The following is a 13445-nucleotide window of genomic DNA, read 5'->3' as shown; positions in this document are numbered from 1 at the left end:
ACTAGGCCTCACTGTTATCCAGGCAACCACAGATACTAGGCCTCACTGGTATCCAGGCAACCACAGATACTAGGTCTCACTGACTGGTATCCAGGCAACCACAGATACTAGGTCTCACTGACTGGTATCCAGACAACCACAGGTACTAGGCCTCGCTGGTATCCAGGCAACCACAGATACTAGGTCTCACTGGTATCCAGGCAACCACAGATACTAGGTCTCACTGACTGGTATCCAGGCAACCACAGATACTAGGCCTTACGGCATACAGGCAACCACAGGTACTAGGCCTCAATGACTTGTATCCAGGCAACCACCGGTATTAGACCTCACTAGTATTAATTGGGAATCGGCAAAACTTGTTAATAAAACTGTACTTATCATGTGACTTAGGAACAATTACTACATCATTTATATTATTGTAAACCCTGACTTGGAGCTACCCTTTAAATTCTAACATTTACCCTATGTACCATAGAGAATGACAGCCATACAGGCATTTGGGAGTGAGGAGCCAGGCAATAATGGTAGCGATGTGATTATGGATCCTACCATGAACTCTCCCTCAGGAGGCAGCGGTGGAGAATGAGGAGATGGGAGTATTTTGTGATCATTATTTATTGAATATACAGTCAGGACAAGGTGGCGGCTTCGATGTGCAAGGTCAGCGCTGACTGCAAGGCTCACTCAGCACAAGCTGTACCTTAACCTGTTCAGTGCAAATACAGGAGATTTAATTCCTTCATTCCTTTCAGCAGCATTCTGTACGATCTGCTAGATTGGCGCTCATTTACTGGGCCTATTACACGGCCCGATAGTCGTTTAACAAGGGATGCAGGGACATCGTTACTGATGTCCTTGCAGCCCTGGTTTAAGCTGGGTTCACACTACGTATATTTGAGGCTGTATGTTTGAGGCTGTATAGCAACCAAAACAAGGAGTGGATTGAAAACACAGAAAGGCTATGTTCACATAATGTTGTAATTGAGTGGATGGCCGTCATTTAATGGCAAATATTTGCTGTTATTTTAAAACAACGGCTGTTATATTGAAATAATGGAAGTTATTTACCGTTATATGGCGGCCATCCACTCAATTTCAACATTGTGTGAACAGATCCTTTCTGGGTTTTCAATCCACTCCTGGTTTTGGTTGCTATGAGGACCTGACATGAGGACCAAATACAGCCTGAAATATACATAGTGTGAACCCAGCCTTAAACTGTATACATTACCTATTCATGCTGCAGGGCTCCTCTAGCGCTCTGCTTCTCCCCGAGTCCCCCGTGCTCCAGCTTCAAAGCGGCCTGTCTGAGCTGACAAGCCGCTCAGCCAATCACTGGCTGCGGCGTACCCGGACTGTGATTGGTTGACCCAGCCTGTGATTGGCTGAGAGGCCTGTCAGCAGAGCGCAAGAGGAGCCCTTCAGCATGGACAGGTAATGTATTCTTCTTTGCATATCATCAGCCCCGCCAGCTGTGCACCGCTATTACACATAGAGATGCGCGGTCGGCGCCCGACAATTATAGGTCCAAACCTATATCAACGATCAGCCGATGACAACGATCATCGGCTGATCGTTGTCTTTATTACATAGAGCGATAATCGGACGGATAGGGCGGATACGGCCGATTATCATTGGTACCTTTAGGTGGGGATGTCGGAGGGCTCTGTCAGCTTTTACCTCTGGTTACATTCAGCTGTTCTAGGAAGCAAAATGGATTCTTAACATTGGGCCCAAAAGGTCTACAAATATTTAAAAAAGGAACGAGAAGACAGGCTAAATGTAAGGATACAGTGTAATAGCGGTGGTGTAAAGATGATCACTATACTCTTAAGAGGGTGAATGTGTTTTTCGTGAGTCTTTGACCCATACACTCTATTATATGGGTAAGAACACGTTCACATAGAGCCGTTCCCCTGCCTTGTTGTGGAAAGAACACATAACTGCATTTGGAATTGCCTTGGAGCAAGGTAATCTATGGACACACAGGGAATTTGAGGCTTCCAGAGCTAACCACAAACTTTATTATCCGCTTCCTTCGGGTTTTGTCCCTGATGAAGTCTGCAATCTTGCTCTCGTAACAATGCACTGCGTCCAATGGAACATTTTTTGGAACGAGGGATGAAAGCAACAGAAACAAAGTGCAGCCGCAATTCTGCAAGATGGCAACTATAACCGCTAAGGTATGGAGCAGCCAAGCACACAGCCAACATGTGGCCATGAGGACGGCTAGTCCTTCCAACCCTCATCCAGTGCCTAGCAGAAATTGCATTGTCATAATGTATCATGAGATCCAGAAAGGTAGTGCTCCTAACTCTGACCCAGTGCTTACCAAACCGTGGCACAAACTACTACCTGCGCCAGAACGTCACCAAGGATAAATGTAAGAGACATACTCACTTTGTGTAATAGTACCCTCAGTGGTAGCTACAAGAAGACTCATAGCTAGGGATGATACTAATTATACTATGTGTATACGGGGGATTAAGGCTCTTAGTTGTGGTCAGCAGCCCTGCACTGAATGGTAGGCTGGTTTTTATTACACACTATTATGTCCAGGTTTGTGGTACGCCACATAGGTAAAGACCGAGGGCAACACAACTGCACGACCAGGACTCACTTTCAGTGTTTTTTTTTGTTTGTTTGTTTTTTAAAGGGGGAAAAAGAACTTTGATATTTCTGGAATTACTGCTATCATTTCAAGTTGTCTGCAGCTTTTTTTTTTTTTTTCAGGCAAATATATGCAATTTGAGCTGATTTAATTAAAAAAGAAACACCATGTCAGCTCACCTGCCGTGCCACACTGCTGTAGCTTGTCCTGACATAGAATATTCACAGACCATCAGGCAAAAAGTTATTTACCTGTATTACATATGCACCAGCCCTTATTTCTAACAATAATAATAATATTTATTCCGCAGCGCTTATTTAAATGTATATATACAATACAGGTTATATTTATATTAAATTATACAATGAATAAATTAAAATAAAATTAAAAATACACAATTAGAGACCTGCTCTCGAGAGCGTACAGACTAGGATGACTGGGGGTGACACGAGAGGCAACAAGGGCTTTATTTGTCGATGTTCCAGTCATTGTACATAGAATCTCTAAGTGCCTATAGGTGATTGGGCGAGCCAGTCACAAGCCATTTTCTGAACTAAGGTATTTATAATCCGTATAAAAGGTCAGCAATTCCACTGATGCTTTTGAAGTCTTCATCATGGCTGCTCAGGGCAGTGATTGGCACAATGTACGGTGGCACGCGCCTCAGACACAATGGTAGTTATTAGAGATGAGCGAACCTGGAGCATGCTCGAGTCCATCCAAACCCGAACTTTCGGCATTTGATTAGCGGTGGCTGCTGAACTTGGATAAAGCTCTAAGGCTTTGTGGAAAACATAGATATAGTCATTGGCTGTATCCATGGTTTCCAGACAACCTTAGAGCTTTATCCAAGTTCAGCAGCCCCAGCTTATCAAATGCCGAACGTTCGGGTTCGGATCGACTCGAACCCGAACCTGGTTCGCTCATCTCTAGTAGTTATCTATATACTGCCTTCCTAACATCTATATACTGCCAACCTTACATATTTCCTTGTCAATGAGAAATCTTTGCAGAAAACCATATGTGCCACAGTTTACATTGAGAACACATTGAGCACGCTAGGATGAATATATGGGATGCAGAGACCCCATAACACCGTCAATCACATTGTAAATCTGAAACTCACGCAACCTATACCCAATAAGATTTCCAGAATCTGAAGCTGCCAAGCGTGAAAAACAGAAGAGAAGCCCTGCCAGGTGTAGCAGACATAATGACGGTGCCGTATGGGAATATCCAGTGTCTCCCCTATAACCAACATTAGACTGGGAGTCGCTGCTGAGTCGCTTCTGTAAACCTGCCAATATATAGGCGTTTCTGTAACCGCCCTCCTCCCCCACCACAATGTGGCCTGCACCCAGCTCCTAATAGCCCCCAGATCAGGCCTGATTACAATTTCCCCCTACTCGCTCTCAGCTGATGGGATCATGAGGGACGGCCGTGTAGGAGTTCATAGTCTCAATTTAAAGAGTTCCAGATAATTGTGCGGAGCACAAAGACCTTGTTATACAGCCACCTCCACACCAACAGATATTTCATTGTCTGGCTCAACTTTTCGCCTTTGCAATCCCTGATGTACAAAATAAACTTTAAGCCCTGGGTGTATTGTAACGGGAGGAGGCGAAATCGAGCCACAGCGTTCATACAGTCTGCAGCTTGCCGTCCCTTTAAGGCTCAACGACTTTAGAAAGCAAAAAAAAAAATCTGATTTTTATTTTTGCTGCTTACTTGCATTTTGCCCGTTTTCAATGTGATTTTCTACGGCCAATGTCAAGCAATGTTCCCTCACAGTATTTTGCAACCAAAACCAGGAGTGGGTTGAAAACACAGAAAGGCTATGTTCATACACTGTTGAAATTGAGTGGATGGCCGTCATTTCATGGCAAATAACAGCCACAATTTGAAAACAACATCCGTTGTTTTAAAATAACAGCAATTATTTGCCATTAAATGACGGCTATGTTCACACAACGTATAGAGACCGGCCGTTCCGTGACCCGGAATGAGTACCACCCGGATGATCTTTCCAGCCGAAGGTTTCTGATGCAGGCGCATCAGCGTGCGCCCGCATCAGAACTTCCTGTAGCACACAGTGAAGCAAGCGGACGGAGTCACTCGCTTCACTGTGTGAACTGACAGGGTTTCCTACGGCCGCAATTCATTGAATTGCGACCGCAGAAAACTGACATGTCAGTTATTTGTGGCCCCGTGCAGGATCCCGGCCAGAGCACATACGATGTGTGTGCGCTCCAGACGGGATCCCATAGAACAATAGGCATTGTTCACCCGTACAAAGTACGGCCGTTGTTGCCGATGGCAACAACGGTCGTACTTTTACGTAGTGTGAACATAGCCGTAAGGTGTAAAAAGACTGTGTCCAAGAACTGGACAGTTTACCGCAACTATCGATGAAGCACATGAAATTATATTCTTCACCGGTAACTTGTTGCAATTTTTCTGTATGTGGTTTTGCTGTGTGGTTCTAGAGCACTAGATGGTTCTAGATATCACACTACTGCCCCCTGGCTGCAAACTGTGAAACAAGCCACAAAGGGACTGTCTCATCACAGCCCCCGCAATGATCAGCTGATCTCCATAGCTTGAGCTTCTGACACACGGACAGTTTGAGTCCACTAGACAGATACAGTTTTAGGTTTGAGATACACTGATTCCTGGTCACACTGATTCCTGGTCGCACTGCCTGTTGTGCGATCCCTGTTCCCTTATACAAGGATAGATTTAGTGTGTCAGTGAAGTTGCAGTCACAGCAGCTTGTGGGTGACGTTGTGACCCTATTCACTTGTGTAAGAGAAGAGGTCACCAAACAGGCGGTGCGACATGGCGATTCCTGGTCATGCGGGGGTCTCTCTGTAACCCCCTACAGAGGACAATGCCAAGCCAGATATCCCCCTCTATGACATTATATAACCTATTTTTGGCAAACAGGGGTTCTTCCACTTTAAAGGGGTACTCCGGCAATGGAAAACATATGAATATTGCTGCCCTTCCATAATAGATAGTAAACTCACCACACAGCCCTCCCACCACCACCTCCTAGACGGACTTGTCTCAGTAATGACAGCACAGCCATCACTGACTGACATTAGACAGCACCGCCCCGTCATGGCATCTGACCAGCACTTTGCAGGGTACAATCCGGCAGATACATCCCATACATACATTTGTTCAGATTAACATTAAAATTATGACCAGCCTACGTTAAAAGGATATCCTCATCTCAACTAACATAATTGATCTTGCAGGACTCGTACAGTTAAATGTTTTTTTTTGTAAATACATTAATTTAGAAAACTTTCTCCTTCTCATGATTTGCTGCCCTTTTCCTACTATTATTATTATTATTTATTTATAGAGCGCCCTTAATTCCAGAGCGCTATACAAGAGATAGGGGTAACAAACAGGAACGTTACAAGATCAAAAACATAGTCAAATGGCAGACTAGGACATGGCGGAAGAGCACCCTGCCCGCCAGGGCTTACAATCTTGACAGCTTGTTGTCTAGGGTACCAGCCACTGCTCTGCTCTAAAAGCAGTGTTCTGGCTTGTCTATTTATGGGTACAAACACACACAGCAGATACGCAGCAGATACGCAGCAGATACGCAGCAGATACGCAGCAGATTTGATACTGTGTTCAGTTATTTAGATCTAATCTGCTGCGTATCTGCTGCGTATCGCAGCAGTAAATACGCAGCGTATAAGCCGTGTGTTTTTGTACCCTATAGCTATAATGTAGATGTATAGATATACAATGTGTATAGAATATATATAAATATGTTTACTATAGCTATATAAAAATGAGCCAGACCACTGCTTTTAGAGCAGAGTGGCGGTTGGTAACCTAAACAACGAGCTATCAACAGTGGGAGGGAAAGAGCAGAATATCAGACGACTTGTTTGGTAAATCACTGCAAAAAAATATTCAAAGTGAATGTACCACTTCACAAATTTCTTTCTTTTTAATATGACCCGGTCAACTACGACACGAAGACTGTGGCAGTCTAAAATTTTCAAATCGCCTCCCAATTCCCACCATCTGTGTCATTTGTGTGTGTATATATATATATATATATATATATATATATATATATATATATATACACAGTGGTGCCTTGGATTACCAGCATAATTCGTTCCAGGACGGCGCTTGTAATCCAAGTCCACTCTTAAACCAAAGCAAAGTTTCCCATAAGAAATCACTGATATGCAGACAATTAGTTCCACACCACAAAAATAATGATTTATTATTCTGAATAACATGTAAAACAGATTAAACAAACATTCAGAAACAGCAGAATATGTAATATTATAAGTTACTGTACAATAATGGAGAGGATGGGAAACACAAGGGGGGACAGAGACTGCAGGGAGCATTAAGGAATGAGCAGGGCAGATGTGGGCACATACATGCAGCACTCTCTGTCCAGGGAGGGAGGGGTTACAGCTATGAAGAGATTATCTCCACAGTCCTGTCCCCTGATGTAAGCCCCAGCCTGAAGTGGATCTGCTATGATTTGGAAGGTGAGGGAGACTTCCTGGAGATACAGTGCTGTACACCCCGCTATGCAGACCATGCCCCTCCTCCACTCCCCCCTCCCACCCAGTACAGGGAGCTCTTAAACCAAAGCAATGCTCTTAAAACAAGTCACAATTTTGAAAAACTGTGAGCTCTTAATCCAAAATGCTCTTAAACCAAGTTACTCTTAAACCAAGGTACCACTGTGTATATATAAATAGGGCCGCTCCGTGCAATGTAGGCTGACCTGACGCCCCCCAGTGTATCGATATCCCCAACTCTCATTGATGCAGCCAGACTAGATCCTGAAGGAGGCGCCTCACCGAGGGGATATCTATACACTGGGGGTGCCAGGCCCGCCTGTAGTGTGCGAAATGGCCCTATTTGCATATCAAGAAACTGGCACAGATGAAGGGAACCAGACCAGTCTTATATAAAAATTATATATATATATATTTAGTGCAGAGGTACATTCGCTTTAAGACCATGTTCACATGGCGTGAGAGACCGGCCGGATGGTCTTTACTGCCGCTGAATTAGGATGTGGGCGCATCCGAATTTCCGCTACCTACAATGGAGCGTGTGGCTGGAGCCGAACGCTCCATTGTGTGCACTGGCAGGATTTTCTGCGGCCGCTATTCACTGAATAACGGCCGCAGAAAACATGGCAGTTTCTTGTGGCTCCGCTAGGGATCCCGGCTGGAGTGTATACTATGGGGGAGATTTATCAAAGGGTGTAAAATTTAGACTGGTGCAAACTACCCACAGCAACCAATCACAGCTCATTTTCCAGCTCTGGTGAAAGAAAAGAGGAGCTGTGATTGGTTGCTGTGGGCATTTTGCACCAGTCTAAATTTTACCCCCTTTGATAAATCTCCCCCTATGTGTATACACTCCGGCCGGGATCCTATGCTTTCACATACAACGTGTGTGCTGTATAAATCACATCCGTTGTTGCAACGGCCGTGATTTCTACAACACATGCGTTGTGTGAACATAGCCTAAATATGCGAGCCCTACAAGATTAATTATATTAAATAAGATGAGAATACTCTTTTAAATATTCATTCTGGAAAGTTCAAGAACAGATTCCAGCTCCATCAGATCCGGCATCCGGCAGTCTATAGCATAGAATCTCCGCTGTCAGATACTATGAATTATCTATGAGGATGTGTTCTATAAATCATCAACCCATTGTACACTGTCTATATATATATATATATAATATATTCTCATAAGGGGCTGCACCATGTGGGCAGTAAGAAGACATTACCAATATATACACTATATACATCCTATCCACCATGTGACTGTGAGAGGGACACACCCAGAGAGTTACAGTACTGTGCAAACTGCACTCTGATCAGATCAACTCCTCCAACAGTATTAGGCTCTGTTCCCACAAAAACAATTTTTGGGGCCATTTGAGCCCTCAGACAGCCAAAAAAGGATAAACATGGCCTTAGGGTCTATTCACACTACAGAATTAGGGCGGAGTTTCAAGCGGAGCCCGTGCCATGGACACTGATTGAAGTTCCGCCTGTCCCATTGATTGAATAAGAAGCATCATGCACACTCCACCATCCGCCCAGAGCAGTGATTTTCAACCTTTTTTGAGCCGCGGCACACTTTTTATACTTAAAAAATCCCGGGGCACACCACCAACCAAAATGGCACAAAATGACACTAAAACAGTACATATTATACATATAGTTAATAATATAGATTCTAAATGTATTTATACTCACTCAGTGTGAAACCTGGGCCTGTTTTCTTCTCCCCCCTGTGCTTCTCTCCACCATACTTCTCACCCTTACTTCTCTCCTGTGCTTCTCTCCACCATACGTCTCCCCCCTGCTTCTCTCCTGTGCTTCTCTCCACCATACTTCTCCCCCCTGCTTCTCTCCACCATACTTCTCCCCCCTGCTTCTCTCCTGTGCTTCTCTCCTGTGCTTCTCTCCACCATACTTCTCCCCCTACTTCTCTCCTGTGCTTCTCTCCACCATACTTCTCCCCCCTGCTTCTCTCCACCATACTTCTCCCCCCTGCTTTTCTCCTGTGCTTCTCTCCTGTGCTTCTCTCCACCATACTTCTCCCCCTTACTTCTCTCCTGTGCTTCTCTCCACCATACTTCTCCCCCCTGCTTCTCTCCTGTGCTTCTCTCCACCATACTTCTCCCCCCTGCTTCTCTCCTGTGTTTCTCTCCACCATACTTCTCCCCCCTACTTCTCTCCTGTGCTTCTCTCCACCATACTTCTCCCCCCTGCTTCTCTCCTGTGCTTTTCTCCACCATACTTCTCTCCCCCCTGCTTCTCTCCACCAAACTTCTCTCCGCTATTTCTCTCCTTCTATCCCCATGTTTCTCTCCCCCCTGCTTCTCTCCCCTGTTTCTCCCCCATCCCCATGTTTCTCTCCCCAATCCCCAGGTTTCTCTCCCCCATGCTTCTCTCCCTGTCTCTCCCCCCCGTTTCTCCCCCATGCTTCTCTCCCCCATCCCCATGTTTCTCTCCCCCATCCCCAGGTTTCTCTCCCCCCTTCCTCCTCACCTCCTCCGAGATGGTTGCAGCTGCTGTCCGCCTCACCTACTGGCCGCCCGTAGGGCCCGGACGTGCTCCTCCAATCAGCGGAGACCGGTAGCGTGGTGCGCTGCGGCGGGCCGTAGCGCACACGTTGATTGGATGCGTGCATCACGGCCCCCCGCATCGCACCACGCTCCCGGTCTCCGCTGATTGGATAGGAGGAGCACGTCCGGGTGCTACAGGTGGCCAGTAGGTGAGGCGGACAGCAGCAGCGGAGCGATCTGCAGGGGCACCATAGTTTGGGGAACTTTCCCCGCGGCACACTGGTTGAAAATCACTGGCCCAGAGAATTGGCATAGGGGGTGCAACATAGGTAACGTATGAAACATGTAGAATAAAGGGATGAGCACTGCATTGATGAATATTGTATATAGGGAGCAGTATTATAGTATATTCTTGTATATAGGAGCAATATTATAGTAGTTATATTCTTGTATATAGGGGCAGTATTATAGTAGTTATATTCCTGTATATAGGAGCAGTATTATAGTATATTCTTGTATATAGGAGCAATATTATAGTAGTTATATTCTTGTATATAGGGGCAGTATTATAGTAGTTATATTCCTGTATATAGGAGCAGTATTATAGTAGTTATATTCCTGTATATAGGAGCAGTATTATAAGAGTTATATTCTTGTATATAGGAGCAGTATTATAGTAGTTATATTCTTGTATATAGGAGCAGTATTATAGTAGTTATATTCTTGTATATAGGAGCAGTATTATAGTAGTTATATTCCTGTATATAGGAGCAGTATTATAGTAGTTATATTTCTGTATATAGGGGCAGTATTATAGTAGTTATATTCTTGTATATAGGAGCAGTATTATAATAGTTATATTCCTGTATATAGGGGGCAGTATTATAGTAGTTATATTCCTGTATATAGGGGCAGTATTATAGTAGTTATATTCTTGTATATAGGGGCAGTATTATAGTAGTTATATTCCTGTATATAGGGGGCAGTATTATAGTAGTTATATTCTTGTATATAGGGAGCAGTATTATAGTAGTTATATTCTTGTATATAGGAGCAGTATTATAATATTTATATTTCTGTATATAGGGGGCAGTATTATAGTAGTTATATTCTTGTATATAGGAGCAGTATTATAGTAGTTATATTCCTGTATATAGGGGGCAGTATTATAGTAGTTATATTCTTGTATATAGGGAGCAGTATTATAGTAGTTATATTCTTGTATATAGGAGCAGTATTATAATATTTATATTTCTGTATATAGGGGGCAGTATTATAGTAGTTATATTCTGGTATAGGAGCAGTACTATAGTAGTTATATTCTTGTATATAGGAGCAGTATTATAGTAGTTATATTCTTGTATATAGGGAGCAGTATTATAGTAGTTATATTCTTGTATATAGGAGCAGTATTATAATAGTTATATTCCTGTATATAGGGGGCAGTATTATAGTAGTTATATTCCTGTATATAGGGGGAGGTACATAACAATTACCCTTAACATAATGGATATGGTATGTGATAACAGAGAAAATACAGGCAGCTGGAGGCAGGGAAATCATATTCATTGTAGTATATAAAACTGGGTACCCTGTAACCTCGGCCTGTGGTTGGCTCTGAGGGTATCTGCCTGGGGTTGATTCAGCTGTTTTGGCCCTCTCGTACTTTCATGCTCCATTGAACTGTAACCAATAATTTTCAAGCCTTCTGGATTGTACAATTGTCTAATAAAAAAGCTCTCTTGAGTCTCATCAAAGTGGCCAGATCTCCAATTTAGCATGACGTTTCACTGACAGGAGGGGGTTATGGGGCAAGCTGACATTGCTAGAAAACAACATTTTTGTGGTGTTCTGCTATGGAGCAATGCACACTTTGGTATTGTTATTGGACACCTTTATTGAGGCACTATGGTGTTTGTTTGGAATGCACTGGCTATATTATATAGGCATTTTCAGATTGTTATGTTGCACTACCATGGGGACATCCACACCCCACCCTAGGTGGTTGTACTTTTATGGGGAATTTGGGATTCTGGTGTCATTATGGGACAGTCAGAAGAGCCTTTAGGGTAGATTCCCATGTACAGTACTGCAGCAGATTCTGTTGTTCTGGCCGCATTACGCTATAGACGATACTTCTGTAATGTCTGCAAATTATGGACACTCCCACAGAAGGGCCATTTTGGTCCGTACTAGGGCTTGTTAGTAATTTTTGCGGCACAAATTACAGGATATTCACAGATCTGAAAAATTACGGACATGTGAATAGCTCAGAAGGAATGAATATGTCCTTACTTTTGTCCGTAATTACAGATCTGCAGTTACGGACAAAAGTACGGAACATGTGAATGTTGTAAACGTGTGAAAGACACAAAGTGGAATCGCCCTTAAAGGGGTATTTACCAAAAAGATATTTCTTTTAAATCAACTGGCCCTAGCAAGTGCCAGAGATTTGTAATTTACTTCAATTAAAAAATCTCAAGTCTTCCAGTACTTATCAGTTGCTGTATGTCCTGCAGGAAGTTGGAAATTCTTTCGAGTCTGACACAGTGCTCTCTGCTGCCACCTCTGTCCATGACAGGAACTGTCCAGAGCAGCAGCAAATCCCCATAGAAAACCTTTCCTGCTCTGCAGATTGGAAAGAATACACCACATCCTGCAAGGCAAACAGGAGCTGATGAGTACTGAAAGACGTTTATTAGATTATTTAATAGAAGTTAATTAATTATCTTTGGCGCTTTCTGACACCAGTTGATTTAAAATAATTTTTTTTTAGCCCACTCCTGGTGTTTGTTAAAAAAACGACTGACGAAAATACTATGTGTGAACATAGCCCTAAGCTGCCACAAATGAATGACTTCAATGTTTGTCACAACAAATTACAATACATATTGGATTACCTGTCCCTGAATTGCTTTGCGTTTGCCTTCAGATGTGACCCTGAGCTTGGTAGTAGGAGGAGTCTTTACAGGATAATGCAAAGTATAACGGATGTATATTGGATTGTGATATCTGAGCCGGATAACAAACAGCTGTGTAATTCCAACATGGTGCAACTTCTACTTCTGGTTGATTTTTGTTCTGTGTAAAAAAAAAAAAAAGCAAAAAAACTAAGTGCGCCAAATTCATTTATAAATTTTGATCAGTTAAACTGATCCTGGCAGATGGGCAACATGTTCATGCATTTGATTTGATTTTACATTTGCAGGCCAGCATTTTTGATACAAGCTGTCTATCTTATATTTGTTCAATGTTCGGACGATTATCGCTCGGAGGAATAGAGAGAACGATCAGCCGATGATCGTGTCATCGGCTGATCGTTCATTTACGTTCAAGCCTAAAATCATCGGTCGCCACCCGTGCATCGCTACTAGAGATGAGCGAACCGGTTCGCCCGGTATGGGATCCGGTTCGGATTTTCCCAAAAATTCGGATTTTCGGAAATCCACTCCAATTTTTTTTTCTTGCTTTCTAAAATGCCAGCCACCATTCTAGAAAGAAGGAAGTGTTCCGGGGGGGGGGAAGCGCTTTCCCTTGATGCCCGGAACACATCCAATCAGCAGGGATCTTGTACTAGCCCACCCCCTGTGTGACGTCGGTATAGCTTTAAAAGAAGCGGTCACCACGCAGTGTGTAGCGGGAGAGAGAGAGGAAGCAAGCTGCTGTTGTGTACTACAGACTACTGAGAAGATATTGTGGGAAAGGAAAGCAGAGAGGAGAAACATCTAGTGA

The sequence above is a fragment of the Dendropsophus ebraccatus genome, chromosome 2 (assembly GCF_027789765.1).
Source record: "Dendropsophus ebraccatus isolate aDenEbr1 chromosome 2, aDenEbr1.pat, whole genome shotgun sequence".
NCBI classification, from domain to species: domain Eukaryota; kingdom Metazoa; phylum Chordata; class Amphibia; order Anura; family Hylidae; genus Dendropsophus; species Dendropsophus ebraccatus.
The sequence above is the reverse complement of the archived record's forward strand: the minus strand, read 5'-3'. Positions refer to the sequence as shown.